At 36.2% G+C, this 23,358-nt stretch overlaps 1 protein-coding gene across 3 annotated transcripts in view; it reads right to left on the reverse strand.

The window, feature by feature from the left end:
- The window catches only part of Immp2l (inner mitochondrial membrane peptidase subunit 2), an 835,428-nt gene that overhangs the window by 615,299 nt on the left and 196,771 nt on the right, over window positions 1–23,358 (reverse strand). The gene's annotated exons all lie outside the window — the stretch shown is intronic.

The following is a 23,358-nucleotide window of genomic DNA, read 5'->3' on the forward strand; positions in this document are numbered from 1 at the left end:
AAAGTCTGTCACATTATTTAGGGCAGGGCTCTAACCCTGTGTATTAAGGATGGGAGAATATCCCTCCATGGAGAATGGGCTCCCAAAGTCCATTCCTGCACTAGAGATAAATGCTGGTTCCACTGCCAGAGGCCCCATAGGCTGCCCAGGCCTCCTACCTGACAACCACATTCAGGGGGGTCTATTTCAGTCTTTTGCAGGTTTCCCAACTGTCAGACTGAGGTCTGTGAGCTCCCACTTCCAGCCCTACTTTTAACAGGAGCTTTCAGTTTAGAATGAAAATATCTAGAAGGTATTTACCTTTAATCATGGAAAGAAAAAAAAAAAGTGGTTTTCTTGTGTTCAGTCTAAAATCTATTCTGCATGTAGTCTAAACCTTCAAAATCCATACAGAAACCAGAATAATGGTTCCAGAGGTTAGAAGGTAGGGAAGAGAAAACGAGGGACTAATGAAAGGGTGAAAAAAAAAAAAAAAACACAGATAATAGGAAGAAGCCTGAGTGAGCTATTGTATAGATTTTTACCATAATAAAAATGTGCTGTGTTGGGGCACAGCACCTTAGCACTAAGGAGGTAGAGGCAGTTGGATCTCTTTGAGTTTTAGGCCAGCCTGGTCTACAGAGCGAGTACCAGGATAGGCTCCAAAGCTACACAGAGAAACCCTGTCTGGAAAAACCAAATAAATAAATAAATAAATAAATAAATAAATAAATAAATAAATAAATGTGCTGTATATGCCAAAACAACTGACACATACACCATACATACACACACACCAAAAAAAAAAAAAAAAGCATGCAAGTGTAATGAATTTGTTAGTTGCCCAGGTTTAATCAAACCACAGTGCAAACATATATCAAAACATCAAACTAAATCCCACAAATACATGCATTTATAACTTGGCAGTGAAAAGTAAAATGTTGTCACAAAAACTCTACTGAAGGAATTTCCTAGCAGCTTCCAATGTTATTTTAAAAACTCCCCCACCATCATTCCTAAGGCTGTGCAAAGGTTTTCTTGCTTGTTCCCATGCCATGAAGAAAGAACAGATGACTATCATCCCTCATAAAAATTTTGCCAACCATTGTGAAAACCAGGAAAACAGCCATATTCTCAATGCTGTCAAAAGCTGTTCTCTTGGGCACTACACATAGCCTCTGTCTCTGTGAGTTCAGTGAATGTGAAAACTGTAATTAAGTCCCTATTCAGACTTCACTTCCCTGGACTACATAAACCAAGGCCTTTAGACTTCCAGCAAACAAGAGAGTTCTCAGACCTTTTAATAATTTCTGCTGGATCCTCTCCAAACTCTACAAAATAAAGCCATGACTTGGGCTCCAGGAGAAAGAAAAGAATTGCCCAGCAGTTTTTTATTATTATGCTCTTACATTTTTGATGTTTGTTTTTCCTCCTGTGTATTACCCTGCACATATCACCTCTGAGTTATGTTCTGTTTACATCCAAGGGTTCTTCCACAGTCACTTTCAATTGTAATCTTTTTATGATTAGCAGAGATAAAGTTTCATGTCCTAGCTGGAAGACATGAACACATTGTGTCACACTTGAAAATAAAACACCAGGCTAAGGACTGTGACTAGAGAGTAGTGTTCAGAAATCACTTCCACAAACTTCTCAGGATGAGGCTAAAATATTACATGTCAGACACAGGTGGGTTTAAGTTTCAATTCATCCATGAACTAATTTCAGAACTCTAGCACAGACTCAATGCTCAGAGAAAATAATACCTATTTCTCAGGGTGCCCATGGAAAACTAATTCAGTTAACATTAGAAAGACTATGGCAAAATGATGTATGTGTACTCTGTCAAAATTGATGTGTATTCATGAAAGACCATTCTGGGTTTTCTTTTTCTTTTTTTTCTTCTCCTCCTTCTTCTTTTAAATTTAATTTAGAAACAAACTTATTTTACATATCAATCCCAGTTCCCTCTGCCTCTCATGACATTCTCCTATCCCCACATTCCACCACCCCCCCATCCACTTCCAAGGGAGGGTGAGGCCCTCCATGGGGGATCATCAAAGTCTGTCACATAATTTAGGGAAGGGCCTAGGCCCTCCCTCATGTATCTAGGCTGGGAGAGTAGCCCTCCATGGGGAATGGGCTCCCAAAGTATTTTGTGCACTAGGAATAAATACTGGTTCCATTGTCAGAGGTCCAATAGACTGCCCAGGCCTCCTAACTGACACCTGAATTCAGAAGGCTTGGTTCAGTACAATGCTGGTTCCCCAGATTACAACTGGGGTCCATGTGCTCCCACTTGGTCAGGTCAGCAGTTTCTGTGAGTTTCTCCAGCATGGTCTTGACTCCTTTGCCCATCCCTTCTCCCTCTCTACAACTGGATTCCAAGAGTATGGCTCAGGATTTAGCTGTGGGTGCCTGCTTCTGCTTCCATCAGCTACTGGATGAATCCTCTAGGATGGCATATATGTATTCATCAATCTCATCATAGGGGAAGGACATTTAAGGTCTCCACTATTACTTAGATTCTTAATTGGGGTCATCTTTGTGTATCTCTGGACATTTCCCTAGTGCCAGATTTCTCTTTAAACCTATAGTGGCTCCCTCTATTAAGGTATCACTTTTCTTGCTCTCTATTCTTCCCCCACTCAGTCTTCCTGATCCCTCCCACCTTCTCTTCTCTTCTTCTCCTCTTCCGACTTCTCTCCTCCACTGTGCTCCTAATTTGCTCAGAAGTTCTTGTCCCTTTCACCTTCTGGGGGGGGCATTCTGGTTATTTTTAATGCCTTTCACAGTATGGCCCAAGGCCAAGAAGGCTCATTCTCTATAGGATGAAATTCAAGATAGGATGAGACTGCCTAGAATAACAATATAGCACAAGACTGACCTAATAGCACACACCTTAGCATCTGCATGTTTTCTGATATAACAACAACAATGTACAGAAGAGAAGATCTATGATACTGCTCTTGTGAGACGAACAGGTACTTCTGTGAAGCCACAGCAGAACAAGTATGGTAGAAGCCAAGGAAGCTAGAAGCCAGTACTTCCACATGGGTATTGATTGAGCACTACACCAAAAGAGGCTATTATTGAGCATACAGGTACCATTTCAGTTCACAAAGAATAGCATGATCACTCAAATACAATCAAAATAGTAATGTGTTTCACTTCCTGTGAAAATAATTTTATTCTAGTATTTCAAAGGAAAGCACATAAGACTCAAAAGAGACCATATACTTCAGTGATAGTAAAATATTCTTTCCAATTTTAGGCATTTAAATGAATTCTAAGTTGAATAGCACAGTAAATTAAAAACATATTTTCTATAATGACATCTTTAACATTTGACCTCTTGTTGAGCAAATCAATTCTTCTACAAAACCAAACAACTACCCATTCAAAGAACTATAAAAACACCTCACCTCTATTCAATAAAAACCAATAAATATGCTTCAAAATTGCTGATTGACAATAGCATAATTCTATCTCCAATTTTAAAAGACTGAGCAACAACGTGATTTACAAACCAAAATAACTTTCACATTGGTATAGTCTATGGAACACAGCAGAGGGAATCGTATTTACAGTGTGAATAAACAGCCACTGGTAGTACTAAGGTGTTCCCCACATCATTTGCCTCACATACGCTCATTAGGAGAAGATGCAGAGACTGAGGCTTAGGGAAGAAGGGAAATTCTGCTCTAAGTAACAAACTAAAACTCATATTCAAGAACATCTAAATTGTTATAGGAATCATCAACGAACCCAACTGTGGTCCTGAAACCAATAAGTTCTCAACTGGAGTCTCCTTAACTAGGATATGACAGAGCAGAATATGACAATAAATAGTGTAAGAAAATAATCTTTTGAAGGCCACTGTTCAAAGCCACTGTTAAACTAAAATAACTAAGCACTGAGGAGCAAAATATTAATACCTTCAAGAATATTCAGAGATGGCTCTGCTTTCCCTAACTGTGTAGGTCACTTTCTGCAAGAAGAGATTCTAAGCAAGGCTGGTGGCTTCCATTCCCTGTGGTCAGACAGCTGAACTCATAGCAAAGCCAGAACAAGTGCTCAGGACTATGGAATGTGTACTCATGTAAGAGAGGTATTGTGATATACAGTTCACTCTGCATATGAAAGGGGATTGTGTCATGAACTATTAGCAGAACTATAGGCACAAGTCTGAACTGTGTCAGGCAAGCCAAGATGAGCAGCCTTTGTTTTTCATGACTAAGTAATGTCTATCAAATAAAAACTGTGGAAATTTACATTGTTAAACAGATTTTTTTTTTAAAAAAACAGAAGAATCTATACTTAAAAGTAAAGCAAGATAAGCATTTATATCTACACTCTAATTGTTCCTTTGAAAATGATAATGTCTTTTAAATGCTAAGTTACCAGAGAAATGGAGGGAACACAGCAAAGAACCTAGCAGAATCCTGACTGCTCCACAAAGATTACCCAATATTCCCTGTACACAAACTAGTTAAGGACAGATGTAAACTAAATTGTTGATACCACAAAACAGTGCTCTTCACGTGGCAGTAATATGTACTACATGTTTTCTATCAATAGAATAACCAATGTTGATAGTCAAAGAGTTTAGCAAGGAACTAAAACCAGAAAACTATTGTTTTACAGATCACTGAGCATTCCACTGACTAGATTAGTATTTGTAAGCCCAGCTAAGTGTTACAACACACATTGGACTTGTCTGTCATTGAACAAATGACTAGCATTTTTGCTTATGAATTCTTTATGTAAACTTCATGGGCCTATTCCCAAGTCCTTATCACTTGAAACATCTGTCCACTTTACTTTTATAAATTAATATGTATAGTGACAAACTTCCCATTACAGCATTTTGTAGGACATGTATAATAAAATAGTTTTGTCCTTTACAGGAAATATTTATGGTGTGACTTGTAATGAGATACTGCAGTTACCACTTACTGTACTATCTCATCAAATGTATTTTCAGAGTACTACACAAGACCTGTAACCAAATTGGATAATGACTTTCATACAATTTGGCACTCAATCACATGTATTAATATCTTGCTTTTCAGAGATCATCGACGGAGGATCATGAAAATTAAGCCTAAGTAAGAATCAAGAAGAAAATGACAGGTTGATCGACATAGAAACATATTATCACATAATGGTGTAGCTCTGAGCCCTTCCGGCTCAGCCTACTATGTAATCAAACAATGATCACAATTTAAACAGGTTAAAATATAAGGGTTTCCTCATTCCCCATGGAGGGATATTCCATTAGCCAAGAGACATTGGGGAGGGCCTAGGTCCTACCCAAAATAATTTGACAGACTTTGACAATCCCTGGGGAGTAGATGGAAGATGGGATGGGGAGGGGATCTGTGAGGGCACATAGGAGGTTGAGAGGGATAAGAAAGTTGGATCAATATTAAAATAAGAAAAATATTGAATAAAAATCATTTTAAAAATAAATGCTCTAATTAAAAAAAGGGGGTGGAGGGCTTCCTGGCCAACAAATGATTAAAATATATCAAAAAAGATTCATAACACTTTCATGAGTATGAATGTTAAAAACAACAAAAAGGAAATATCAATTTAGATAGAAGAAAAAAGAAGAAATCATATAGTGAGTCTTACGATATGAGGACACAATGAAGGAAAAGAGACCTCTCCTGCCAGCAGGAGAGAGAATGGAATGTACATGATCATTACAGAGAACAAGCTGTGGAATCAATGCGCACATGCCATCCAGACATGCTTGCTCATACACGGAACCATGTGAGCAGTATCTCATCTGTGCTATCAGGGCCCTGACCTAAAAGTCATCAGATCTATATGACCACTTCATGTGATCACATAAGACAATATGAGCAAAAAGTAACTCAAAACAATCTTAGAAACATGTAAATCCTGTGTCAGTAAAGCCAGTGCAAGAAAATCTCATGACCAATGAATAAGCAATGATTTATTAGTAAAGATTAAAAAAAAAAGACTATCAATACTAGGAAAAAACTATTCAAATTGAAATTCCAAATGTAAACTTTTACTCTTTAAAATATCTATTTAAAAAGGAAAAGGTGAACTGTAGAATGGTAGAAAATATCTTCGATCTACAAATCTCACAAAAGACTAGCAGGCAAAATAATAAGCCTCAGACCTCTATAAGAACACCACTAAATCAGCTTAATAACGGATATTATAAAACATCTGAACAGACACTTCACAAAAGAAAATCAATAAGCACTTGAAAAGATGGTCAACATCCTAATTCATCAGGGAAATATACACTAAAGCCACAGTAAGATATGAGTATGTATCACTAGCATGGGCAAGACTGCGAATGCAGAATACTGGGCATCAAAATACACAATATCCAAAAGGGATACATATAATGGAAAATAAGCACATGAAAAGTTGTTCAACATCATTAAGAAAATGTAAATTAAGTCAAACGAATAATTTAAACCATTATTAGATGGGACAATAAGAACTAATGGCAATATCAAATGTTGGTAACCATAGAAAAATGGCATAACTTATACATCTTCAAGTAATAATAAAAATGCTGCAGAACAGTAAAAGAGTTTAATTTTTTAATAAAAATGTAACACATAGTTATGACTCAGCAGCCACAGGTGGTTATTCCATTAAAAAATTCAGACAAAATCCCACACATAGATATTCATTGGCTAGACTCTTTGTTTAATAATCAGTGATAAGTAAAATGTGTTTCAGTGGGTTGTTAAACCAATTATACTCTATCCATATTATTCAGCAATTAGAAAGAAAATAACCACAACTGTTAACTCAACAAAATAATGCTATCCTAAATATCAAATGGTTATATTGTATAAGATCCCACTGATGTAACATTATAAAAAAGACATAGAGCTGAGACAGACCATATGCTGTAGGCATATAATGTACACAATCAACACCACGGAATCAGTTTTCAGCACACACGAAAAGGAAAAAGTTATTTATAGTGTCTAGAATACAAAAGTACTATGCTTGTGTTTTTTTGAAAGTAAATGTAATAAAACAAGCAAAGAGGATCCGTTTTCTAAGATTCATGCTGTGGCAAAATGAATGAAGCACTTTATACAGAAAACAGAAGGAGAAACCATGGCCACATGAGGATGAGGAATGAACTAAAGCACAAGGATAACCTTGAACAATGATGTGCATCTCCCATAAGCAAATGACTTCTGGGTACATTAGTCACAAAGCAAAAATATCTGGATATGTCGCTTTTCAAGAAGCGACATATACACATACTGTTCACTTTGAACTACTAAAACCTTAAACAACAGGGGTATAGCAATGGCGGTAAGAAATGAGGAGAAACAGAGCTATACACTATCAGTCCACTGCTTATCCAATACATACCTGAACATCAACACCACAAATATACGTTGGAGTTTCCATTATGTTCACTAATGGGATGTTATTTTGTAGGTATCTCATCACAAAATTAAAAGCTACAGAAATATATGCCAGCCAACCAGTACTGTTACATAACAGAGATCATTAATAAGCTAATGATTATACTGACTCAGAATGCTGAGGTTCTGCTATGCTGATGATCAGCAAACAAAATAAATATTCTTCAAATGAAAATGCCCAGTTAAAATGGACACTAGGAAATCAAGCAAGAATTCTAAATTTTAATAATCAAATACAAGCCTATTAGTAAAAATCCAAGCAAAAAAATACCTTTTACAGTATTCTGAGGGTGAGGGAAGTTGGAAAGCTGGCTCAGCAGTTACAAAAACGTGATGCTCTTACAAATGGTTCAGTTTGCATCAACAATAGTGATATTCATACATTCAGACAAACATACACACTCACATCTGAACATGGTGATACACACACACACATCCATAGTGATATACATACACTTAACACACATAGTGATATACATACACTCACATACACACACACACACAAACACACACATGAATGCACACACATACATGCACATGCAAGTAATTCTTTTTTTAAAATAAGTATGCCTGTGGCCTGGAGAGATTGCTCTGTGGTTAAGAGCATTATTGTTCTTGAAGAGGACCTAAGTTTGACTTATAGTCTCCACATCAGGTGGCTTATAACCACCCATAACTCCAGTCCCAAGGGATCTGATCTAATGGCCTCTTCTAGCCTCCACATGCATATTACCACACATGCACACAAACAAACATTATCATATATGATTAAAAATAAAGTTGTAAGGACAAACAATCTTTAAAGAGTAGAGAAGAAACATAGGGTGCTGAGGGGATAGATTAGTGGATAGGGTGTTTCCTGTGCAAGCATAAAAGCTAGAGAGCAGACCAAAGCATCCATGTTAAAAATCAAAAAAAAAAAAAAAAAAAAAAAAAAAAACTTGGTGACATAGATCTGTAACCATGTGCTGGCTCAAAGACAGGTGAACTGGCAAGTCTAACCTAAGTAATGAGGTCTAGGTTCAGAAAAGGAGCCTTTCAGAAAGACAGAAAGAAAGAGAGAGAGAGAGAGAGAGAGAGAGAGAGAGAGAGAGAGAGAGAGAGAGAGAGAGAAAATGGGAAGAAAAGAAAAATAAGATGGAAAGAGAGAAACATCTGACAATGACCTTGGACCTTCATACATACATTCAGGGGTGAGTATACCTACAAACATACAACATACAACACATACACACAAAATTTTCTCTTTAAAGAGTTGAAAAAGAGTCAAAAAGATATGTTAACTTCTGTACTTAAGAAAATTAAGTCTTGTAGAAATGAGAATATCAAACTTATTCATGAAAACATGGTTCATTGTTACTTCTGATAATAAGGAACATGCTAAAAGAGGAATTTCACAAATAAATCAAATAATGGCGTGTGCGTGCGTGCGTAAGAGAATCCAGCAACTGCCAGGCCCCTAAATTTTTTTCTAAAGCCATATGTTCTGATTACATATAGCCTTTTATTGCTCTGCTACAGCTCACACCAAATAGAAGGGAACAGAAGGACTTACAGCAGTGTGTGAACTCAGGCAAATTGGATGCTTGCTGATAAAATTGTAGGCACTACAAATACAGACAGTAAAAATACTCAACAGGTATCTAATTTGAAAGCTAAATGGATGTTCTCAGGTTAAGAACACTAAATGTGACATTGAGAGGAAAAACACAACCTACCTAAGGATATCTAGTGATTCAGGGCATCCTAACATGGGTGGTTCTCAGTTGAATATCAGGGTACAGAAGTGTACAGATTAGAATGCCTATAACAAGTATCACAACCTGAAAACTAGTAAATCACAGCCTACACTTAACACCTATGGCATATGCCTGTAGCTTCACAAAGATCCTCAATTGTGTTATATTTCTAAAACAAGTCAGAGCGCCCAACAGTTAAATTCAACTGCCAAGGCTGAAGGTCAAACATTCTCCATGGATAGGCATAAACAATAAAGGGGTTTTACTTTAAAGTTTTAAAATTTGACATTACTGTAGTTCTCCCATGGAAGTGCACAAAATAATAGCCTTCCATTGGCCATCTAGCCAAATTCTCATTGTGGTGAGACCTTACAAAACTATAATGTGAACTCACAAAGCAGAACAGGCAGACATAGTCAGAGGCTCTACTATTGTCCTTTCATAGACAACCATCTCCTTGTTCCATCCCTAGTCTCTTGCTCAACTTGCCTGTCAATCATCATTGTGCATTTCAGAATTCTGTCACTTCAAAAATGTTCTGTGAATACAATTGTTCAGTATGTGACCCTAAAGAGGGTTTTATTTTCTTTAAACTTGGATCATTCCCCAAGGACTCAGCCAACTTATTTTCTGTTGCTATTCTTCCATCATTTAAAGAATTACAAAGTGTGCACCTGTCAGTTTGTCTATCTGCCACTGAATAACATCACACATGCTCCTAGTTTGGCTTTGTGTTTAGATGTGAACTCTCCCCTAGGGTTCGGGGGTTTGAACACTTGGTTCCTAAAGGATAACTTAATTTTGGGGTTGTGAAATCTTTAGGATGTATGGACACACTGCTATAAATGATTTGTGAGAAATTATCCTTGAAGATGTACTTATGTATCTTCGAAACCCAAGGATTTTGCTTCCTGATCTACCAAGCAATGTTGTGACCTTGCCACTATCACATCTCCCCTGCCAAGAAGAACTGCAGCCTATGAACTGTGAGACAAAATAAACCCTTCAAGTTCCTCATAGAGCTCATTTAGCACAAGGTGCGAAAAGTAAGGCACGACAGGCTTATTGCTGGTAAAGCAACTCATGAACAAGTTCACCTGTGAGAGTAAGTCTTCATGTCTCTACATAACTATTGAAGAGTTCAACTGCTGGGTTATGTGGTGCATGTTCACACTTGTTAGAAGAAATTGTTACCCTCTTTTCCGGAGTGTCTGTAACATTTTACAACCCCACCAGTGTAGCGTGAGCAGTCCAGGTACTTCACACATCACCAGCACTTACAATTGTTGCTTTCTTAGTCATTCTTCTGGTGTCCACTAAAACAACCTGCAGAGGACTAATGATGATGAAAAACATGCTTTCCTGTGATATTGCCAGCCGTGTACCCTCCTGATATGAAAAGTTTTAGTTTTTCCCATTTTTAACTGGGTTGTTTGGGTTTTCTATTTTTGGTGTTTTGAAAGTGTTTTATATTCTTGATGATAGTTTGCTGTTGCATGTGGTCTGCAGACACTCTCACAATCCACAGGTCATCTTTCCAATCTCTAAACAAGATTATCTCATAGAAGTTAAACCAGATTGTTAGGAATCCCTTCTGTGGATCTACTACTTGGTTCCAACCTAAGAACCCTTGCTACGTTTACATCCTGAGGGCTTTTTCCTGTTGTTTTCTGGAATATTTATTCTTTTGTGTCATGCAATTAAATCAATGGTATATTTGGAGAAGTATGAGGCTTAAGTCAAGGTTGTTATTTAACCCATAAAGTCTAACAGCTCCATCTGTTGCAATGGCTACGAATCCAGCACTGAACTACTCTTCTCCCTTTGTTAGAAATTAAGTTGACTATAGATAGGAGGACTAGTTCTAAGTGTCTGTCAGTGATCAATATACCTTTGTGTCCACCATTTAAAAAAAATTATTTCAGTTATAATACAGGCCTTAATTTACAAGGGTGGTTTTTTTTTCATTTTGATTTGTTTGTTTAGATCATACCTGTCTCTTTATTAAAACCACTCCAAGACCTCTCTGTCACACAGAGATTATATCATACATAGAGCTAAAAAGATTAATACAATAGTACATGCAGTGGAGAGGAGTGGAACAAGATGCTGGGGTGGTAACAGGTATAGAAGCATGGCCTCAGTAGACAAAGGAGTATGGAATTGCCTTGTAGGTCTTGACCTCAAATTGCTGGGAGATAATATCAACATACCAGAGATGAATAATGGTTAATTTTCTGGGCTAAGTTTCTTAGAAAGAATTCCAGGATCCATGCTGTCACCATAAACCATGTTCATGTTCATGATCTGTGCTGCCACAGGAAACCATGTTGATGCCTGAGATCCATGCTACTGACAAAAAACCATGTTGACGATCATGATCCTTTATACTGACAGCTGCCATAACTGAGACTCTTCCAGCGCTCCACCACCACCAAAAAAAGAAAAGAGTCCAGACATAAAGCTACTAAAGAGAGTCCTTAAAAAATTGTGATAAAGATGCTGAGTGTATGTAGTTCTTTAAGGTTAATGACTTCTGGGCAGAGGGACTTGGGGGACTCAGTTTTTTTTAAGGGGCTGGCCAATGGGAGTTTGACCATGTTCCAATGAATATATGAGCAACATAAATTAGACTTGATGGTTTGCTTTTTTCTTTTCTTTTCTCTTTTTGTTGGTGGGGGGAAGGCACAAAATAGGAGGGTGGACCTAGAAATGGGAAGCAAGTGTGGTCAGGGTACACTGTATGAAAATCCTAAAGAATTAATAAAAATATTGCTTTAGAGGAGGAATATATATATATATATATATATATACATATATATATATATATATATATATATATAGAGAGAGAGAGAGAGAGAGAGAGAGAGATATCACAAATCCTTGTGGAAACCCATAAAGCCCACAGAGGCTGACCTGTGCCAGCCTCTTTAGCTACACCTTAACTGTGTCTTGCCTGTCTGTTCCTTACAGCATCATCAGTCACCATTTTACTCTCTGAGCATGTTGGAAACCTCCCTGAAATTTCTTGTCTAAGATTATAACCACCTTCGTTCATAGTCATTAGCTCTCAACTCAGATTAACCTGCACAAAAAGGCCTTGACTCCCCCACTTTATCATGCCAGCATTCTAGAGAGCAGTGAACAAATACATATGTTACAGATCCATGTTGTGACTTCCCAATTTATCATGTCAGCATTCTGGATAGCAGAGAGCACATAGATATGTTACAAATACACATGCTCATGTATTTACTTCTTCTTGACTAATATCCTGAAACTGTAGAATAATAAAATGTCAGGTCCATATGAAGAAGCTCCTTGTCCATCTTGTTAATTACTGAAGTGTCAGTACTGAGAACTGTGCTTATCACAAAGTGGAATCAACATTCACAAAATAAAATTTAAAGACCTATTTATGAAGTCCATTGTGAATAACAACTACTGTGCAACAATAAAAATAATCTCTATAATTTATATATATATGACTCCTCTAAGATATACCCACCAAATGTAACTGTATGAGAGAGTGAGTGAATGGGGGGGGGTGTAAGTCAGTCTTTGCAACAACTCTAAAATGAGATATTATAACCCCATTTTAGAATGAAGAAATTAAAGCACATAAACACTAAATAACCTAAAGCTATTTAACTAGATAAACTTTTCTCCCTCCCTCCTCCCTCTCCTCTCTTTTCCTCTTCTTCCCTCCCTCCCTTTCCTCCTTCTCTTTCCTCTCCTAGTCTTTGTCTCTCCAGTTATGAAAATTATGTGCAAATGTTATTTCCTACTGTATTCAAAGTGCTTACTTCAAGTTCTTGTTCAAAAAGAAATATTACTAGGGCAGCATGGATTACTAGCACAACTTGTAGGATGTGCCCTTAATACAAATCATTTATAAGGTAATTGCTGGGGCTATAACATCCCTAGTTTTAGACTAGGATCTAAAGGCCTGAGTTCCATAATAGAATATTCAAGAAATGTTATGGTCAAAGATAAGTATACCTTACTAGCCTCAAAATAGATCATTACACTGGCTAATTTGTACCATCACTGAAACTTAAAAACAGAGCAATAACTTTATATAAAATTTATCTGTTTCAAACCCCAAGCACAGTTCTAAATATACATTTTCTCTAACTTTTTTTATCTTGAAATCCTCAAAAGATCGTATTTTCATTCATATAAATTAATAAATATTAGCAAAACACAAGTAGGCTGTCTTCTTAATCTTTCCTTACAAAGCAATGACAATAAGAGCAATGTCCATTTGGCTCTGGCCTTTGTTACATGTCATATAAGCCATTTTTGAGCATACTGTTTTTAAATAAAGAAGTTCATTCTCAGAAATCAATGTTTTTCATGACTTATATACAATCAATAGTTTGGAAGCCCCTGATTTTAAGCATTTAATTCCAAATTGATTCTAACATCTCCATGAAGTGTTTGGAGTTGATGCACAATGAAGAGATCCTGTATTGTGTTCCCTGAGACACACTTCACATTTGTGAGGATGTCACATAAGGTGTCATCCAGTGATCTGTGAGCACAATTCCATTCCATGTGTCAGAAATACTGATGGTGCAAAAAGGCAATTTTTCAAAACTGAGTTAGACAGTTTTTGAATACCACACTTTATAACTTCTGTGTGTACCCTTTTGAAAGGACACACAAAAACCTATCTCAGCACCTTTCCTGAAAACACTAGGGACGTCATCTGTGCTTTCCGGAGAGACTTCACCAAGTTCTATGAAGAAGAGAACGATGACAGGAACAGGGTTGAGGGAACAATTCCTTAAAACCATGAGTCCCAAATGAGCTGTATCCTGAACAAAGGAGAATATACTACTAGGTACTCTCATAGCCAGTTCTATAGGCAAAGAAAAAACATGAAAGTTTATCTCATATATTAAAGGAAAGGTTACTGCATTAGGAAGATCATAAATTCCCATATACCATTAACTTCATATGCTAAAATGAATTGAAGAAACTAATTATTCAAAAACAGAGAATGGCCTTTGGGAAACACGGTTGCTTAAAAGGATTTAATAGTCAAAGCATGTGCAGATTATTATCATGAATTAAACTAATGAGGGGATGAAGATATTAGGAAGAGACAGAAACTCTTCCAAAATACTAGCCTTGCCACTCCTGTCACACAGTTAAAAAAAAAAAAAAAAAAACACTGTCCATGCAGCTAAAGCTTTTCCAGAAAGTAGACTTCTCAGTATTTAAGTTGATTGTTCCAAAGAAAAATTATGCAAAAGGTGATAAAGTGAAGCAAGAGAATAAATGTAACACCTAGACAATAATAAAATAAGGGGGTAAGGAATTATTTGTGTATGAATGTTCAAAATCAATAAAACTCGCTAAACTTTGTAAGTATAATTAAAATAGAAATGTGTACAAAAATGTTTAAATATATTTTGTTTCATTTTGGTTTTTTGCAGAAAAAAAGAAAGGAAGGAAGGAAGAAAGAATAAAAGAAAGGAAGGAAGGAAGGAAGAAAGAAAGAGGAAATACCCCTGAACAATAGTCTGCTTGACAGCCTCCAAAAAAAAAAAAAAAAAAAAAAAAAAAACTCAAAAGCTCACACTCTAAAAGCATGACTGCCTGAAAACTATTTTATGGACAAAGTATATCCTAGTGCATATTTTTGTCAAGAACATTTTCGCACACATGAAAGTATTAATCTCCATGTAAATAGGAGATACTGGGCTTGCTATGAAAGAGTCTTGGGGGTCACAGAGGATAGAGAATTAAAAGAAGAATGGAGAAAGGAATCATGAAAGAGCTACATAGAACAGGAGCACAGTAAGTTGATTGGTACACTACAATGTAAAATTATGAAACTAAAATTTAGACTTACGCATCAGGGATGATATATTGTTATGATTTCTTTGGGTAGTCCATACAGGAAAGACTGACAAGAGTTCAAATGCTTCATTGTCAGCTTTAAGAACCATCAAAGTCAAAATGCAGATGTCAATGGTTGGTTCTCCAGCCAATGGGTCCTTTATGAAAAATAGCCCATCACTATCCTAGACAAGGGATTACTGATGTCCTCTTCATGCATGAGCTTTATTGAAACATTGACACAGAATGAGATGGAACAGTGTTTTAAGAAAAGAGGCAGAAGGAAAGGGGCAAGATAAATACCAGAGCCATTATAAATGTCTAACATATGATTCATCTTTATATACCATGTAAAGTAAAATGACCCCAATTTGTAGGGATAATTTGAAATCATTGCTTAAAACTTTTTAAATATTAAATTGAAAACCTGTCAGGATTATCCTTTTTCCTTCTTAATTCTTATCTACATTTCTAAATTTTCCATATGCTCACAATTTTTAAACATTTTTTCAAAGTCAAAGATTTGAAGAACAAAGAAACTGTTCTACAGATTGTATGATAGCAATCTATGAGAGCACTGATAATTGTCATTCTTAATTTGTTCAAACCTACAGAAATGTTCAAGGCCAGGAGCTAGCCCTGCTAACAACAGTGAACATAGTATAACAAGGTATTTCAGTATGATTCCTCAGTCCTGGTGTTTCACCGTCGAAGGTGACAGTAATGAAGGGACACTGCATGAGTCTAAGACATAGGGTAATGTACAGAATCTATGTATCCTCAACTACATCTTTCTAGGAACCTAAAATTACTCAAAAGAAAATAGTTTTCAAATCTAAGACAAATTTTACTTTTTTGGATATGTGTTTACTAAGTCAAAAATTTCTGTTTATTTCATTTTTTCTCCCTAATAGAGCCCCTTCCCTATTTTTCCCATTTCCTCCTTCCAATCAACTGTACCCTGCTCTTCTCCTCTCTACTCTCCAATCACACAATGGTTCATTTTCACCTTCCTGGTGGCTACATCACTCCAGCTAATCTACTCACATCTGAAGACTGGGAGCCAGAAGCCCCAGATAAAAAGAGAACACATGACATACATCTTTGGGTCTGGGTTATCTCACTCAATAAGATTTCTTCTAGTTCCATTCATTTATGTGTAAATGTAATGATTTCATCTTTTCTTTATAGCTGAATACAACTCCACAGTGGATATGTACCATATGTTCGTTATCCATTTGTCATTTGAAGGACATTTAGGTTGTTTCCACTTCCTAGCTATTGGCTGAACAAGCCTCTGAGAAGGATATTGAGTTCTTTGGGCATATGTCAAAGCAAACTATAACTGGGTCATATGGTGGATTTATTTTTATCTTTATGAAGATTCTCTACATTGGTTCTCATAGTGGCTGTATCAGTTTACAATAAATGAGGGTGCCCTTTTCCTGAATCCACTTCAGCATTTTCTGTTGGTTACTCTATTGATCTTTGTCATTCTGACTAGGATAAGATGAAATCTCAAAGTTGTTTTTATTTACATTTCCCTTATTCCTAGGGAAGACTAACATACCTCAGCAGTAACCAAAAGCTCTGATGGGACTTAAGTCCACTCAAAAAGATGCAGTTACATCTGGGTACTACAAACCTAATCAACTTCCCATAGTTAGTAAAGTAATGGATCTTGTAGGAGAACCTACAATAGCAACTTTACTAAACAAACAACTATACTCTAAACATTTGTCCTTATAACCACAGATTTGCAACAGATGGAGGCCATTACAGAAAACCACAACCAATTAAAATGCAGAGATGTAGAGCCCAGTTTCAGTGTGCACAACTCCTGCACTACGGCTCAGGGATCATCGCTGAGGAGAGGACAGAAAGAGCCAAGGGAAGAGAAAGTTTGCTTAGAGATTGAATCTCCTGGAAATGTCTATAAAGTCTCACCAACATGACTATATGAATATGAACAAAGATTACATCAATCGGCATGGTAACATAGACAGGGAAGACTCACAGGGCACGAACCCTAAGAAACAGTGAGAAGAGAATAGTATTCTCCAGGGAAGAGCACACCAATTGATTATCCAATACAGGAGATTGAATTTATCTACTTAAAAATGGGAACACACACACATATATATATATATATATATATATATATATATATATATATATATGCACAAGTGTGAGTGCACATGCGTGCACACATAGGAAATAACAATGAAAAAAGAGGCCACAAATTTGAAAGAGAGCAAGGAGGAGCATATCGGAGGGTTGGAGAAAGGAAGGGAGATATGATGCAACTGTAATCATACAATATTCTTTAATTAAAATTCCAGAAATATTTAGTAACATTTCATTGATTCTATAGGGAAGCATACTAATTATCACAGAGTGTGTGTCAGCGGGGTGGGGGGTAGGGGTTTCATTATAAAAAGCAGAGTACTAATTGATATATTGACCTTTCCTAATAAAATATAGTATAACCAATCATGAATGGCACTTCAACTTAGTGACTTGATTTTTTTTTGTTTGTTTGTTTGTTTTGTTTTTTAACATTTGGGCTAGTTTAGGGAAATTAAAGGTACTTACAGAATTAAGAGCTTGCAATCCGCAACAAAAGAAAAAGAAAATAATGTATTGAGTGTATTGTTATAAAAATATGTTATAAAAAATGTTATAATCTGAAAATAGCATAATGCATTTCATAAGTGCATAAATATTCCATAAACATGTAAGGACAGATTAAATTTTAAAACAATGACTATCATATGATTAAAAAAAATCTGTCATTCAGTACGTCTCTTATTTATTTATACTTGTAGACTTCAACTGTCATTATTATTAAAAACAACTTATTTGCTGTTCAAGAAACTGGTTAGTTATTACAAATTTTTTTTATTTATTTTACTTCTTAGTTTATTATTTCAGTTAACTTTCCACATGAAAACAATGTAAAAATAGAAAGAAAAGTAACAACAATATATCTAACATTTTAAATTTTTATAAAATTATAAATTACTTTTTAACAAGAAGTGAGTTATCAATAAATTTCACAACACATGGATGTTAAATTTTAACATTTGTTTGGAAACAATAAATAAGTTGAACTTTCTGTGAAAATTAAATCAATCATTAGAAAGTAATCTCACATACAGTATTGTTTATTAATTCAAGACAGTCACTTTGAGGTAATTAGCTTTTTGAGGTTACTAGATCTCTAACCTCATACAATCTGTCCTCTTTCTACCTTACTTGTCAGTACTTATTACAAATGGCTATTTGCATCTGTAACTTCCTTGGAAACAGTCCCGTCAGTACAACTTTTACTGGTGAGTGAAACATATTTTATGTTGTTAATCTTAAATTACTATCAAATCTAAAGAGCACAAATCAGGTCTGAGAATAAGAGACCCGGAATAAACACAGAGAATAATTGAACATTGGAAAAAAAAACAACCAAAGAAGAGTAAACCATTGGAGAGCCTCCTGCACATTCTAAATATCTGCTCTCACCTTACCAGACTCCTTTCTATTCATTCCTCATAGGATGGTTTTGTTGAATCATCCAATAGAGAACTAGACTCACACTAAAAAGTTAACTATCTAGACAAGCTGGTGCCCTGCTTTACAGATGAACTCTGACAAATGTTAATCTCTGATAAACACATTTCATGAAAGATAAATCAATGTATAAAGGCAAATAAAAATCTAAAAACGAAAGACAGCATGCTATTTCATACTAATTAAACAGAAGAGTCTTACTGGATAGAAGAACAAGGGAATCAGAAGGCAGTCAGTGCAGTAGGCAGGAGAGGAATAGAAAGTCGTTACTGGAAGTTACTTAATCTTCATCTTTAGGTGGCAATGTTTTGAAGCAGCCTCTACATCATTAGGAGAAATTAGAAATACATGAGGAGAAACAAAAGTAAAACCTCGAGGAAGTCAAATATTAATACATACAGAGAGTGAGCCACTATAGTTTTAGAATACTAGACCTTTCCTGACTAGTCTTACTTGAATGACCTCATCAACAAAAGGAATCACATGGGGTAAACACCATTTCCCAAACAGAAATGCACCACTATGATGGGGAAAGACTGCAGAAGAAAGCTGTCTTCTTTAATGATGGCTTCACTTGGCCTAACTCAGAAGAATATCCTTCAGCTCTGCAAACCATCTCCATTTATTGAGAACCATTCTTCTGTGCCAGTTTAAAATAAGCAGAGATTACACAAGTGCCATGTGCCATCCTAAATAGGGAAAGGGGGAAAAACAAGTACAATATGGTATTTAAGCAGCTGTGTGAAGATACCAGTTAAAACAAGAATCATTTTTCAGCTGAACTTCTTGTGTTTCATTTTACTAAATATAAACTAGAACATCATTAAATTAACCACCAATTTGTAAATTAAAGCACAGAGCTCCACCTGCAAATAATCCAATAAACTGTAATTTTTCAAATGTTCATAACACTGGCATAATTTGGGTTTGAGATTGTAGATAAAAAGGAAAAACCTACAGAAATTATTACACAGCTGTCATAGTCAAGTAACAATTAATTGCATTATTTGTAGTTTTGAGTCAGCTGAAAAATGTACAACAAATAATACATTTGTGAATACCAGAGTAAGAATTTACACCCAGCAGCTAATAAAGATTACTACAATAACTAAATCTTTCAGAAGTAATCAAAATTTCAAATTATCTATCCACCCAGTTGAGCATTCTAAGTAAATGAGGTTGGACCAGTTGTTAGAATGGAAGAAAACTTTATGTGCAAAGCAATTTTTGCTCAAAAAGATCCATATGGCACTTACTAAGTAGAAGAGTTCATTTACAATATGGTAACTCACTGATCAAAGAATTAATGCTTCACTTTACAGACTTGGCCTATGTTTTTTATATGCAAGAGGTATTTATTTTCTCACACAGTAAATAAAAGTACAGTAAATAAAAGTTTATGGTTAAAATATTGTTAAGCAAATACATTCAAAAGGAAACAAATATTCATCCATTTAGTTGTTGTATTATAGAAACTATTGAAAGTACAGGTTCTACAAGTGGGGTTCACAAATTCTGTCTGTACCACCCAGTTCAACAAATAGAATTTTATATACATGGACTATGTATTTGGATCTGGAAAAGATCCAAATGTGATTATTTTCATTAACATTTAACTAAAATTTTCCTTTCCCTCTAATAAGAATGTAGGTAGCAAATTACAGTAATATTAGGATCTATTACCCACAATACATTGAATGCTATGAATACTAACACATTTATTAATATCTACACAATTACAGTACATGTTACACAAAATGCTGTATCTTATTCTTGCATGTATATTCAGCTCCATTTCTAATTAAACACCTTTATAACCCTGTGTATTTGTTTTTTGCATCTAAAAACAATGAGACTGTATCAAAGGATTGTACCAGGCTGCAAAAGAGGTACAGTGCACACAGAAAAGAAAAAAAAAAAAAATGAGAAGGTCTACTTCTTAAACTAGTGAAAATGTGAAGAGTCAGAAAATAAGAAACTGACACAGAACTCATTTTTGTGTACATTTTTGGGTTTGGCTTTTCTTTTTAACTTCGGAAGAAAATTAATCCTAGATGAATAGAATGATTCTTATTGGCTGTCAACTCAACAGGATGGAGAGTCACACCAACAGGAATCCCAATGAGAGATGATTTGATAGGTTAACCTCTGGCCATACCTGTGAGTGAGAGTGAATGGTTATCTTGATTCTGTAACTTAAGTGGGAAGTACTGCCTGAATATGGCAGTCCAGTTCCCTAGCCTTAGGTCCTTTATCCCATGAAAAAGAGGAAGTTGAGCCCAAGCATCCCTCATTATCTGCTTCTCCAAGGCAGACACAATATAACCTGACCCTGTCCCCAGTATCTTCCTGCCATGAGGGACTATACCCTGAACTGTGGGCCACATTGGGCCTTTTCTCCCTCAATTTGCTTACATCAGGTTATTTTACCCATAAAATTAACTGATGTAATGAACCAATCAAACAAGCATTGCTTTAAAGACCTCCCTTGCCCACCCTTTATTAGTTCTAAAAAACATTCTCTGTTCTAGACTCTTTTAAAACAGTGGGAAGAAAATGAAATGTCTTATCCTTCACTATTTTAATTAGAGTCCAATGGTGCCAAGTAGATATGATAGGGAGTAGATTTTATGCAACACTAGCAGAATACTGCTTTCCTGGGCCATGAATGTAATCATCTCCCTCCAATCCTGGCTCACTGATACAGAGGTAGAAGGGATTTACAAAATCAGTAGCTGAGTAGTTAATAGCACATAGCAGAATAACAGGCTCCAGGAAGAAAAGGCTGCATTTGCATGAAGAGCTGCACCTAAAATAACAATCTGACTTGTTTTTTAAAGTTGTTTTCAAGGTTTGTTTGTTTATTTATTTATTTATTTATCTATCTGTTGAACATGGTCCAAGTAGATGAATGATGTAAATCTGCTGGCAAATTTCTCAAAGGTCAGTGACAGATCTCTAAACTTCTGTTAACAGTTCCAGAACTTTCCACTTGGTATCTCATAATACTCATTATATGGCTTGAAAAGCCTACATATATAATTCTGTCAACTATAGATGTCCAAATCAAAAACAAAACAAAACAAAAAAAAAAAGCATGCAAAAGCCGAGGCAACAGCAATAAATCAGATGTACAGACTCCTTACAACCACATTAAGATCAACAAGTTACAAAGCAAGGCTGAAGAGAAGTCAGAGAAGAGAACATCAAAGGAGGGCAGGGGCAAGTAGACATTTGGTTACCCTCTATCCAAGAATAATGTTTTGGGTCCTTGTGAAGGTTGTTACCCACTAAGGACCATGCCTCATCATCCTCTTGGACACAGAGAAGTTATTTCTCTGATGTACATAGTAAGCAGAGTTCCCAGTGGAGACAACCTGAAGGATGGAATTTGATATGTATTTGAAGAAACAGTGAGGGTTTATCCTGCAATGGCTCCAACGCTTCACTTCCAAGCCACCTCCCCTCCATTTCTTCTAAGAGTTCTGGGTTTGTAAACTGCTGAGATCTTGAAATTGAGTGCAAGTCCAGAGGACTCTGCTAGAACTGAGATTGGGGTGGGAGGTTCACAAAATGTTCTTGAAACTTATATTCAATCACTTCAGTGATTGTCTAGCTACTAAGATATTACAATGCTACATCACAACAGTCCAGTTGTCCCCCAGCTCCTCTACTCTGCACAGTAACTCCTACCATGCGTACAATAGTTATATTGGAACATGAAGCCAATTCCACTGCTAGGGTTACATCATTTCTGAGAAATCAGGGTCTCTTGCAGCACTGCCCCCTAACACCAGACCCACAGAAATGAGACACCACAGGGTAATAGGAATAAGCTAGCCCAAAGTTTTATAAGAGTACAGTTGCTCCTTACCAGTGCAGGGAAGGAAATATGTTGAGGCAACACAGGATAGGTGACTACAGTACTCCTAATTCACTAAGACTTTTTCTTTGTAAAGTTAAAGTACTGTAAACCATAACAGATGGTCAAAAGAGAAGAGGAGGGGCTAGTAGTGTAATAACTGGGCAAACAGCAAATGGCAAAAGTGGGGCTGGAAGTGCACAGAATGTTATCATAGTCTTTTCCATTTTTGTGGTCGTATGTCTTCAATTATTGACTGTTATATAAGAAAGTCATAGGTTTGTAAATTCATCTTGTACTCTTGAATATTTAATTTTCAGACTTTTCTTGCAGGTCTTCTGTCCAACAGGGCCAATGCTACAACACTAACACATCAAGCTTTCACAGAGACCATCCTTGTTTTTCCCAGACCATCCTTGAACCAAGAGATTAAAGCCTTACTTCCTTGTTTCTCTTTATAAACTCAAAGGCAGCTGAAATATCCCAGACTCATATACCATTCACCACAGCAGTCAATTATAACCTCTATTTGATTTCCATATATTTGGTAGTTTGAATGTAATTGGCCCCTGTAGGGAGGTGTAGCTTTGTGGGAGTAGATATGCCCTTGTTAGAGGAAGTGTGTTAGGAGTAAGGTTTTTCTCTGCCGGCCAGGACCCACTGCAGTGCCAGTCCCAATTAACACACAGAGGCTCTGTATTTGATATAATGCTGTTGGCCAGGTACTTGTTTTTTATCAGCTAGCTCTGTCTTAATTATTAACCCAATTCTATTAATCTAAGTATTTTCACGTGGTCTCATCTTACCGGAGAGTGGGCTCATGTTCTCTTTCCAGTCTCTCCATGTTGACTCCTCCTTCCTCAAATCCTCCTTGTCTCCTAGTCCCACCTATCTTGCTTTTCCATTGGCC

The sequence above is a fragment of the Phodopus roborovskii genome, unplaced genomic scaffold (assembly GCF_943737965.1).
Source record: "Phodopus roborovskii unplaced genomic scaffold, PHOROB, whole genome shotgun sequence".
Taxonomy (NCBI): Eukaryota; Metazoa; Chordata; class Mammalia; order Rodentia; family Cricetidae; genus Phodopus; species Phodopus roborovskii.